Raw genomic sequence first — 11,369 nt, 5'->3', positions numbered from 1 at the left:
AAATTGCTGCTAATATGCAAGGGAGCCCAATACAATTCCCAGTAATCACTGTGAAAGGTTTTCCTGCCGTTAGAACCACCCTTGTCAAGCTACCTCCCCCTTTATTACTGGGTCGACGATGCGTACCGCATTATTTCTGGCTCCTGAAAAAGTACGAGAGAACAGGATTGTGCTCGACTAATTTCCATTAACACTGGAACTATTGCTACTGGTAGCCGTAACGACTATTTTTTCATGTTCCTTTTACAGTTACGGTAGAACTCCATTTATATTTAAATACAGTGGCCCACAAAAGTATTCGCACACCTTTTAAAACGCAATAACTTCTTTGAAACTGGACTAAATGACTTGAATTTTTATAATATAAATATCAATGATTTCTGCATAACAATGAAACGTATTAAGAATTATTAGTGGATTGACTCCAGTTTGTCTTGGTACACTCTAGCGGGAAATAAACGTGTACAAATACATCCAAATGCCGAAGGAAATTTACGTTTGCCAGTTTTTGCGGAACACGTGTGGTTACGGAACCGTTATTGGCATCAGAAAAATATTTGCCTCGGCAGCAAATTATGTTGATTGACTGAGAGCTTTCTGGATTGCCCTTAGGGAGTATGCTTTGGACCGATTTACGTCAAAGAGGAAGAAACTCTTGATCTTGTAGGTTCGACTGCAATAACATCGGAAGATTTATCTTGCTGTCTTTCTTTTTACGCGCAGAATATCCTGAATGAGCGAAATTTCGTGTAGGGTAAACTGTATCCAGTATACATTATAGAAACAGACTAAACATATCCTAAACAAACTATATACAGAACTTAATTCGTATTAATGTGTTGTATATTGAACGAACGACGATTAATAAAAACGACGCTAGAACTGCAAATGAGTATGTTCTCATTGAATAATTGTTACTTGTGCAAGCATCGACTGTATTTTAATCGATTAGATAGACATTTATCGATACAGTTCTCTAAAGAATAATTTCGACTTTCTCGATTTCACACGAACGAATTTTCTGTGCTGTTGTATTAACTTCAACCCATATTTTTGGAGATCTGTTTTAATTCTCCCTGAATTTTCTCGTACGTACGAAATGAATGACGAAATATGAATTATGATTTTTGTAATTACTTTTAAATTCAGATGTACTTACAGTTCGCGAACTATCGTCGGTACAGTTTAACGTAGAAACGAGGTTACGAATGTAAAAGCATCTTAAAAGTAAGGCTCACTTTACATGAATATTCTTTAGAGTAAGTTTTTACATGCATCTGCGAATAAAAGACTGCAGTTGCGTCCAGCGAGTCGAGTAGAAGTTCTGTGTAGCGCTAAAATGTATTTATTCTGAACGAATTAAACAACTTTGACCCCGTTCCGCCCTACCTCTGCGAACTTTCAGTTAATGAGTTTAGGTAGCGCATCGAAAAAGTACGGAGATCCGTCTTTCCCCTCAACTGACCCTTAAATTGTATTTTCTCCGAACTAGACTTCACACAGACGGCACCCGAAGCTTCGAAACTCGGCAACACTTGCCTCGGACTTTTATTCGAACCCTTCAGGGCCAGACGCCATTTGCAGTTTCCACGCACGGTTCCCAAGTTAACTCCGGTACGTGTCGAACTTTATACCGCGAGTCCGCTAAAAATGATGCAGGATAGTTTTCAACTTGTGCAAAGCTGGAATTTGGTGTTTTGAATATAAATGTGTGTTCCTAGGTAGTCCTGTTATAATATAGTTGGGTCGTGTACTGAACCGTGGCTGCTTATAATGGGGTACTTGAACAAAAGGGTTATTAACGCTAGAACTACCAAACTGGTGAAAATAAACGGGTTTCCGCATTTTTTTTTTAAGTCCTTGAAAATAGAACGATATTTCCATAAGGAATTCTTTGATAGATTTCTTTACCTAAGTTATATGTGTAGTACTATATGATTTTAAAGAGAATCAATAATATTTACAATACGATTTTAATAAATCAATAATATTATATTTACCATGGGAACTGAGAAAATCAATAATATTTCAGTAATATATATCGAGATGTTGAAGAACTATGATTCTGAACTTTATTCTTATTTCAAAAAATCAAAGAAATAATGATCACTGCGTTTGGACAACTTCAAATAATTGTACTGTTATCCAGAAAAAAAATAAATATTTATCCAGAAAATCAGAAAATTTTGCTACCTCGCTACTAATTTTAACGAAACAAAAATTATATTAAATATTCTCATAAAACAGTAACACGAGCTTTATAAATTAGCCAACGCAGATTCATGTTGCTCTCATTAGCTACCGTGATGTAGATAGAGTGAAATAAAGCTTGGTCACATTGCAGTTTACCCTTGCGTGTAAAAATGAGCTTGACATACGCAGCTGTGAGGTAAATCACATTGCGAGAGGTTAAATTTCCGTATCGATAACGTCGCTAAAAGTGCACACCATCCGCGTGGTGCGTTGCCGACTGTGGACGGTAATCTTTAACAAGTTCACTACTTGCGAAAGCTGCACGGCACATATGTGCAACGATGCTAAATTACGATAACTTTTAACATGTTAGCTACTGTAACGATGACAATAAAAAGTGTGTACAAAATCGAAATAGGCTATTCACGAAAAAAAAAACACAACAACAAGATAGCATAAATTTATGAACCAGTGTACACCAGATTGTAATAATTAATAACTGAAAAAAATGAATTTTGATTATGTAGATACACAAACCATGAAATTAGTCACTGTCCAAATTAAAAATTCAGGTTAACTTCAAGATATCAACGCGAATGATATAAATGAAACACCCTTCACATGTACGGGGTAAGTAATGAAAGTACATGAACACTGGTACAACTTTGACTTTCTCCGCCATATATTTAAATAAATATCGAAGGAAAAAGATCCACATTAGTAATAATAATAATACTCCAGAGTATATTTATTTATTATATATAATATATCATATAGCGTAGAAATCAAAGTTATACCAGTGTTCGGATACTTTCGTTTTACTTGCTGTACATAAAAAGCCACATTGTATTGTAATACGACCGACGCGCGATCAACGTGTGTTAAACCGGCTATCACCACGCCACACCTGATCGGAGATGCCATACCCTCTCCCCGTCAGCCCGAAGATGTCTCATCGCGCGTGCCGTAATTCCGAAGACATTGGGGATGCCGTCCGTCTTTCGAATTCCAAGAACAGATCAAATGGACAAACTTCCGCGGAAATATTCAGCGAGCGAAAGGACGCCGGTACCAAAAATAGAGGGTCGGATTAAGAGGTCGGGAGCCGGATGGAATCTCGCGGAGAAACGAAGACTTCAATTCTGACGTTGCTCCGCTCCCAGAAACGAATTAGCCTCCGAAGCAGCCGGCTGACTTTTCTCTCTGCAGCCGTCTTAGCCCTGGCCCCTTCGTCCCAATTTCTTCTTTCGCGCGAAGGGAAACAGTGGCGACCGAGGGGCGATGGGACGCGACAGAGGTGGGACGGAGTAGAGCGTTTTATGCGTTCATTAGTCACATGGACCAGATTGAATTCCTCTTCAGTTTTCCTTGGGGCTGCGATCGTGAAACGTAGACGCCCGGGGCGAGGTTACGAGAACTTCTTCGTGTCCCAGGCGTTTTATGAAAGAAGTCGCTCGCCGGGGTGGCGGCGGGGCCAGGAGGTTGTCCCGATTCTTCGTGATGTTTTTCATCGGGCGGGGCTGACCGAGGTGGATCGAACGATGACGAGGCTATCTCGTAACAGCCCCCGAAGATCATCTATTACCTGGCCGGGTGTGCAACCGCCACCAGGAAAATAAATGGCGAACGATGAGAAGATAATTTGTCAGTTTAGGGATCTAATTTGTAGCCGGAGTGACTTTATAAGCTGATTTGACTCCGGCCGGCCGTGGGCGCGCTCCGAATGAATAATGCAGGCTCCCTAGACCACCTTAAGTGCCTTCTTACGCTACTCTATCGTGACAAATATCTTTGTTACCGAGATATCCTACGCGCCGGAGCGCCGCATTGTTTTCCCCGGAATTTAACTGTTGAATTTATAGGCTTTTATTACAGTTATGGAACTTCGTTCCGGCAAAGCTGGGGGCCGCAGATGTGTAATGCGCGACGCGCGAATAACTTGAAATCCTCGCGAAAAAGGTTGGCTCTCGTGAGTTCAAGCTTTGGTGGGCTCGCAAACCGAATGCGTGTTTGCAGCAAAATATTTACCGCATGAAATAGTAACGTGCCATTACAATTGTGTTCGAGTCGTTACACGGTAAATCTATTCACGGAGCATGTCCATACTCGTGTCTTTCGCTACATTACTATCATGTATTGTAGAGAATGTTGTGCAACAATATGCAGTTATTCACAAAACTGAGCATACACCTTTTAAAATGCAATAACTTTTTTAAAGCTGGATTAAGTGACTTGAATTTCTTTTAGATGATAGCGGGACTGGTCTACTGGACGATGACCAAAAAATCTTCCCATGACACAAATATCGAATCCTCAAATATTGAGAGGAAGGAAAAAACAGTTCTGGAGCCACTCACAGTGTACCTGTGATGTATTTAATGAGCCTATTCTATTTCTGTACAGCAGATTACGTATTTATAATAAAAATGCGTCCAGTGACTCGCATTAATATTCGGACACCTTTTCGAAGTAGACGGAATGACTTGTATTTTCGTTGTTGAGATGTTGGAGACATATAATTTATTAGCGAATGTCTATACAATTATTCTAGAAAATTCAAATTAGTTGGAACGAATGAAAAAGATCTACGCAAATTGAAATTATTTCACAAAAAGGTAAGAATAAACAAAGAATGTAGGAATGTATATAATTTTCAGCTTGCTGAAAAAGAAAGCTCTAAAGAAAGAAAGAAAATAGAGGCAATATATATTTCTGTACAGATTCAATAACATCAAACGACTCTAGTGGTATTCAAATTCCCGCGACATTTGTCGCATAGGAGCGTTTCAGCAATCGGAAGATCGCCATGGGAAACTTCATTAATCGCGTGGTCAACATCGACGAACTTCGTGCCGCCGGAGGCAGCCCGAATAGAGTTCGCCGACCAGTTCCCGGCGCGCCGGTGCATTGACAATACTTCTTCTTTTTGCCGTTCTCTTTTCCTCTTTTTTGGTTTTTTAATTAAATTCGTTACAAGGTTTGCGTTACCGACCGCGTCGAATTTTTCTCCTCGTCACGACGCCCATAAATCACCGGGCGCGTCGACGTGCAATTGTGAGAGCTTAAAATATGTATCGGCCCGTACCTACACAGGCATCTTAAATTGTTCCATACGCAATGACGTCCCAACTGAATTCTCTGTCGGCCAGGACCGCGGCTATGATTTATTGCCGAACCGAACGGGCTCCTCGTAATTTATGCACACCGGCCACCGCCGCCGCCTGCGTCCTCTCATTCCGCAATGCTGGCTGCAATTTCGCGGAACGTCCGATGGGTCACCGGCAAGTTGCAAAACAACGACCTCGCCCACAATCGAGCACCTCCACCGCTCACCACCCCTTCCTGTACGCCATTCCACTCGGAAGGAGTCGTTCCCTTTCGATTCGTGGTTTCGTGCGTCCGGTCGGAAACCACGTATTCCGTTAATTGAGCCGCCCCTGTTGCGACCCCCTGTTTTGATTGTGATTACTTCAGCGTGCATACGACGTAGCCGCACCGACGCCTGACACTTTTCATCGCGGACATATTGACCACGACGCGAGCCATAGTGCTTTCAGAGGGACATTCCTTCGAGCAAGAAGATCGAACTTTCTCTCTCTACATATTCTTTTATTTTATAACAGATAGCATTCGATGTGAACGAGTAAAAATAATGAATTTGATTGTGTTTATAATAATTAGCGGTGACAGCATTGGGGACAATGTGTTGTGTATGCATAATTGGCACAGTATATGTAATCTTAATCAATGCCTCCGGCTGGAAATCTGTTGATTGAAATCTTGTAATTTCTGCGTGTCCTTTGTATTTACTTATTTCCTGGGTCGCTTGTAACACATGTACAGTGACTCGCAAAGAGCGGAACAGTCATCGAAAAATCAAATTTCCCGACTCCGTTCCGCCGGGCCCCCGTTTCCATAAACTGGAACTCGTCGTAAGTGATTCTAAATCATCCACCCGGCTTGTATATTCCCGCGTTAATACGGTCTTACAGCCGCGTCTCGCAGTTTATCAAACTCTATAGCGTTATAAGCCACGCGATACACGAGTATGCGTCCTGTGGGAAATAAACTTCCCTCCTCCGGAAAGTTCCGCTTTCGTTGGAAGAATCCTGAGTTTTAAATAAATTAAGCCTCCCGTTTCTGACCTCGCCGATGGTGGTACTGCGGGACGAGGTGGGGAAATAGGAACGAACAGGAATAGATAGAAAAGAGAGAGAGAGAGAGAGAGAGGGAGAGAGGGAGAGGGAGAGAGACCGTTTGTTTCTGCGGCAGTCGAGCATCGTCTGAATAATGAAGGGGGCTGGCGGAGGTGTGGACGAGGGAGCCTGGCAACACGGGTCACACGATGAAAGAAAAGGCTACGGACGCTTAAATGCCCTCCCGATAACTGTAGATTTCTGGGCGTCACGATCGAGACGTTTAGACAAGCTGAGTGGCAGGAGGAGCAACCTGTCGTGGCAAGAAGCGAAGAAGAAAAAGGAGTTACGGGAGACGATCGTGGCAGGAAAAGGGGATCGAGGGACGGGATGGCGAATGTTGCGGAACAGACAAGAAGCGATCCGGAGAGGGACGAGGAGAGAAGAGTGAGTACGGGGCCACGACCCCGTCGAACTTTCTCAATTAAAAGTTAATTACCTTTCGGCTAAGACCACAGAATTTCAATCGGCAGTCGAATAATTGTTCTCCCCGTTTGAACTACAGCCGAAGTAATTAACAATGTAAACATTTACTTTTGATTCCGCGGCCGTTTTTCGTTCCCCTATTTCTCGCTTCGTTCCTTCGATTTTTCCTCTCTCTCTCTCTCTCTCTCTCTCTCTCTCCTCATCGCCTGCCCCTCCTTTCTTTCGTTCCATTGCACCATTGATTCGCTACGGAATCGTTATGGGTCATTCGATGCCGAGCGGATCACGCGACCTTCGTCGCCCTACCCTAATTACAAGTTTCAAAGTGTACGCGAATTAAAAATTTGGAATTGAACGGGGGGAGAGAGCCCACAGTGGACGTACATATAGATTCGAACTCGAAGGCAGTTTTCGTTCAAATCAGCGAAACTAGAAACTTTGCGGGCTTGTAACTCTTAAACAATTTCGAAATTAGGAAAATGATGACTTGAATTGAAGGTACAAAAGTGACCCTTTTATCGGTAGATGTTTATTTGAATGCGAGCTGAACGGTTACCACGTCGCCTGATTCGATCTCCTGACGAGGATCACATCCGCCTGTATCACGGTCGGCTTCCTACTACGTTCGACCAGCGGCCCATCCACCTGCTTTTGCTCTCTTTTTCTCTCTAACGATATCTCCTATAAGAGGTACACTTAAAACGAAATCAGTCAGCGTCCGTAGACAATTCTCTGCCCGATCGATGTCTATCGGTCGAAGAAAATAGCCCCGGGTTATCGAAGGACTGTTCGTGTGTTCCACGATGCGATGAAGATTTGCCTCGGACGATTCTGTTTGAATTGCAGCGTCGATTAGAGAAGCGTTCTCTGACGACCAATCGGAGGATGATCGCTAGACCGCGGATTTTGTGCATTTATTAGAAAAAGTAGTAGGTGAAATTTCAAACAATGAAATTTCAAACTGCGTGTTAATATTTGCACGTAGATCAACAACTTAGTATCGCAAGGTCCAAAAGTGTCGTTTGTCGTTTTGACAAAAGCTCGGTTATGCACGTTTTTTCGCAAGAATGGGCCGACTTCTAAAATCCCAACTGAAAAATCTGAAAGAGAAAAGGACAAAAAGGAGGATACGTCGAAGGACGAGACAATCGACGCGAGAATGCGTCAAATTGAATAGGAATTCCTCGTAGAATGGAGTCCGTAACACAGAAGCATAACTCTCCATGAACGATGGAGCTCATAGGCCATCCAGTTGTCTCCTGTAGCAGTCCTCTCGTTGGGGCCGACCACGAAATCCCTTTGCGACGCGACACCGAGCCAAGGAGACGTAGTTTCGAGGTAACGGCTCTGTCGGCGATCATTTCGATGGGGACATTTAATTAATAGCCGCGGGATTCTGAACGCTTCAATTATAACAGGATTAATTATGTAATCGTCGCGGGAACGGGGGTGGATCCCCGGTGACATTAGTCTCCGGCTACGGTTGTAACCCAGACCCATTCGTCGTCCTCGGTCGCTTTTTCCTTTCATCCCCGGCCCGGTCCGTTTTGATCCCCTTCGTTTTCCCTGTCGGACGAAAATGGGTCTCGAGAGGAACGACCCTTTTACACTTTTCATCCGACAAGATTTTTCGGCCGAAGATGGGTTTGTTCCGGGGAACGGCTGCTCGGACATAAAAAAAAAACCGCCGGAAGATTGCAAAATCACGAGATGCCACCGGCACGGGCTACGTGGTCTGGATTCGAAAATCTGGACCGGGATTCGTCTCATCCTTCTGTCAGTTGCAGCGCCGGCTAGGATGCCGTGCGAATATTTGCGAAGGTTTGGTAAGTGAAATCCTATCCGAGCCGGTTTAAGAACCCGCGCGATGTAATTTTCTCAAGAAGCTTTTGCACGAAATACGGTACCGCCGTATAACGTACGCCGAGGAATTCTCGGTACGCTGTATATCCACGCCTCCCATTCGCTTTTTATTGGATGCGCATGGTTGTTCCGTTTCCGCTAGTAACAGAACGGCCCGTGATTCCATCTAAAAATAGGCTGAAAACTGTAGAACGTGTTCCTTTCGAATAACAAGGTTATTCGTCGAAGGAGAGCTTTTAATCCATAACTGTTATATGGACGATCTGTGAGATTGTTACTAATTGTTAATTACTTATTCATCTGTATTACCCTCCTTGCATGACTCGCGAGTCTGTTACTCAAAAATCTTTTCAACTTGTCAACAGAGTCGATTCTCCCTAATCGACGCTCGGATTGTACACAAAAACGGACAATTTCGTGTATCCAATAACATGTCTGCGCTGAATTTAAATGCTGCGATATCTTCCTAAATTCCTAAACGATTTTTAATGTCGCGTTAACATTAAGAATGGGAAAGTGGCATGAACGAAGTTAATGCACCAATATCACATAGAGTATTTTCATAAGAAATAAGCAAAATATGCTCGATATTTGATCACCTTTCTATCGCAGCTATATTGTAAAAATGTTCACGTATTCTGAAAGTTTTCAATCGAGACAAATTCTATAACTTGTCCAGATAACATATGTTAAAGGGTCCTTGTCTTTCAGTACACAAGTATATTATTCTCATAATTCGAATACGAGTGTTTATGCAGAACAAAATTTTTCTGCATTAATTGTAAAGAAAGAGATAAATACAAATGTATTCCTTCTTGTAATAACCCATATAAAGTGGAAGTAATGTGTAACAATATTCTTAAATTCTTCTGCTGCCTTCGCTGTTTTGCATTTAGCCTGCGAATTTTTAACATAAAAGCATGAAATTCGCAGTCCACTCGTTTTATTTCGTTAAAGTGCACATAACGTTTGATTATTCTTGCTGTTTGCTCTCGAATAAAGAATCAACCTATTGTTACAAATATTTTGTAATTTTACACGAATCATTGATCCGTGGTATGGAAACGATGCTGATAATGCAAACAATAATTAGAAATAGAGAGAGAGAGAGAGAGAGAGAGAGAGAGAGGAATATTTGTCGGTTGGGAAACGACGATAGAGTCTATAAGCGCATAAAGACTGATACTGGTAAAGCCGCAAAAATTTCCCAGTGAGCAGAAAAGAAGGCACTTTATGATCTGTTTCATGGAGAGGAAAGTCCTTTTTATGGCCTCGGGATAGCAGATTACAGCAAGTGCCATAAATACCCGACGATTTGTCTGAAAATCGTTTGCAAAACTTTGAACGCGTTTCTCACGTTTTTCAACTTTATATTATACAATGATCTTCTTGGAAACCTCTAGTTCGACCGATTTGTCATTCTAAAGACAGTGGCCCACAAAAGTGACTTGACTCGAATCTTTTTAGACGATAGAGGTACTAGTCTACTAGAAACTTTTGAAAAAGAGTTATTGCGTTTTAAAAGTTGTATGAACACTTTTGTGGGCTTTTCAATGATCAATGAGTTTTTTCTCAAATATACTTGTACAAGAGCCGCAATTAAATTCGATCGAAGAAATAAGACAAAAACTGCGCGACATAAGTTAAGAAACGTACATCGCTTATGTTATATAATCACTTTTCATGAAAAACAGCGATGTTTCAATGTCTGTCTAATAAGATTTTGATAAGAAAACACAGTCTAATAAGATTTTGGATAACCCTTGAATTTGAGGACTACATTGCATCTGCACACACATGGCATAGATTCAATTAATCGAACACAAAACTCAGTCAGAATTTCTGATCATATTTTCGCGATTGTTTCCATTACAGTGACAGTTTCCTGATTCATTTGGGTTGCTAAGGATCTCCATTGTCGATACATCGTCGAAGAAACCGCGGAAGAAGAAGAAGAAGATGAAGAAAACAACGAAGTTTCATATACAAAGTCATTTAATAGGCCCGTTCCAAAATTGGGACATTGGATGTGAAACGCGGATGCCGACTGTACCATCAATTTGTATTTTTTTACAACTGATTGTTACAAAACAGTATTTGTCCGAGTGAATTTATGTGGAGAACGATGTTATAAAATATGGGCAGAATTTTTACATTCACTTCTACACGATCTATCTATACTTTCTTGTATCGTTTGTGCGACTGTTTCTAGTCGAGGCCACTATTGCGCGGTGTTTCTCATATTAGATACTTTTACTTTACTCGTTTAATAGTAAAACGTGTTGAACGCAAGCAAACTTACATCACGACCCATGATTTGGAGAGCCCAGGCAATGAGAAAGACTTGGACGAAATGTTTCACAATTTTCCACCGATAAGACGGTGTTTGCCGTTAACGAGCCCCGTTATTGTTCACTGCGATGAAAAGCAGGATTGTTTTCGTGGAGCGGCGTGTGTTTCGTAAGTCGCCATTTCCTGTCAGTCTTCGCCAGCTGTCGAAAAGTGGAGGCCAGGAAAGTTCGGTACAAGGAGGGAAGTAAAGCGCCAACAACGGGTTGCTAGGTACAGAGAAACAGACAGGGGGCTGAGGGGGTGACAACAGGGCAGGGAGAGAGGTCTTAGAGGAAGGCGAGAACGGAGGTTTAAGTAGGATTCTTACGTCAGTCGGATTCCACTTGAAGTAGCAAAGAG

General features: G+C 42.1%; 1 long non-coding RNA gene across 1 annotated transcript; it reads left to right on the top strand.

Annotated features, from left to right (window-relative positions):
- The first annotated feature begins 404 nt into the window (after window positions 1-404).
- Window positions 405-5,941, top strand: LOC143260015 (uncharacterized). The gene is made up of 2 exons (XR_013034119.1): window positions 405-4,808; window positions 4,914-5,941. It is a non-coding gene; the product is annotated as an uncharacterized LOC143260015 (long non-coding RNA).
- Window positions 5,942-11,369: the final 5,428 nt, after the last annotated feature.

Source organism: Megalopta genalis, chromosome 9 (assembly GCF_051020955.1).
Source record: "Megalopta genalis isolate 19385.01 chromosome 9, iyMegGena1_principal, whole genome shotgun sequence".
Classification (NCBI taxonomy): domain Eukaryota; kingdom Metazoa; phylum Arthropoda; class Insecta; order Hymenoptera; family Halictidae; genus Megalopta; species Megalopta genalis.
This window is presented reverse-complemented; position numbering and strand designations above follow the sequence as displayed.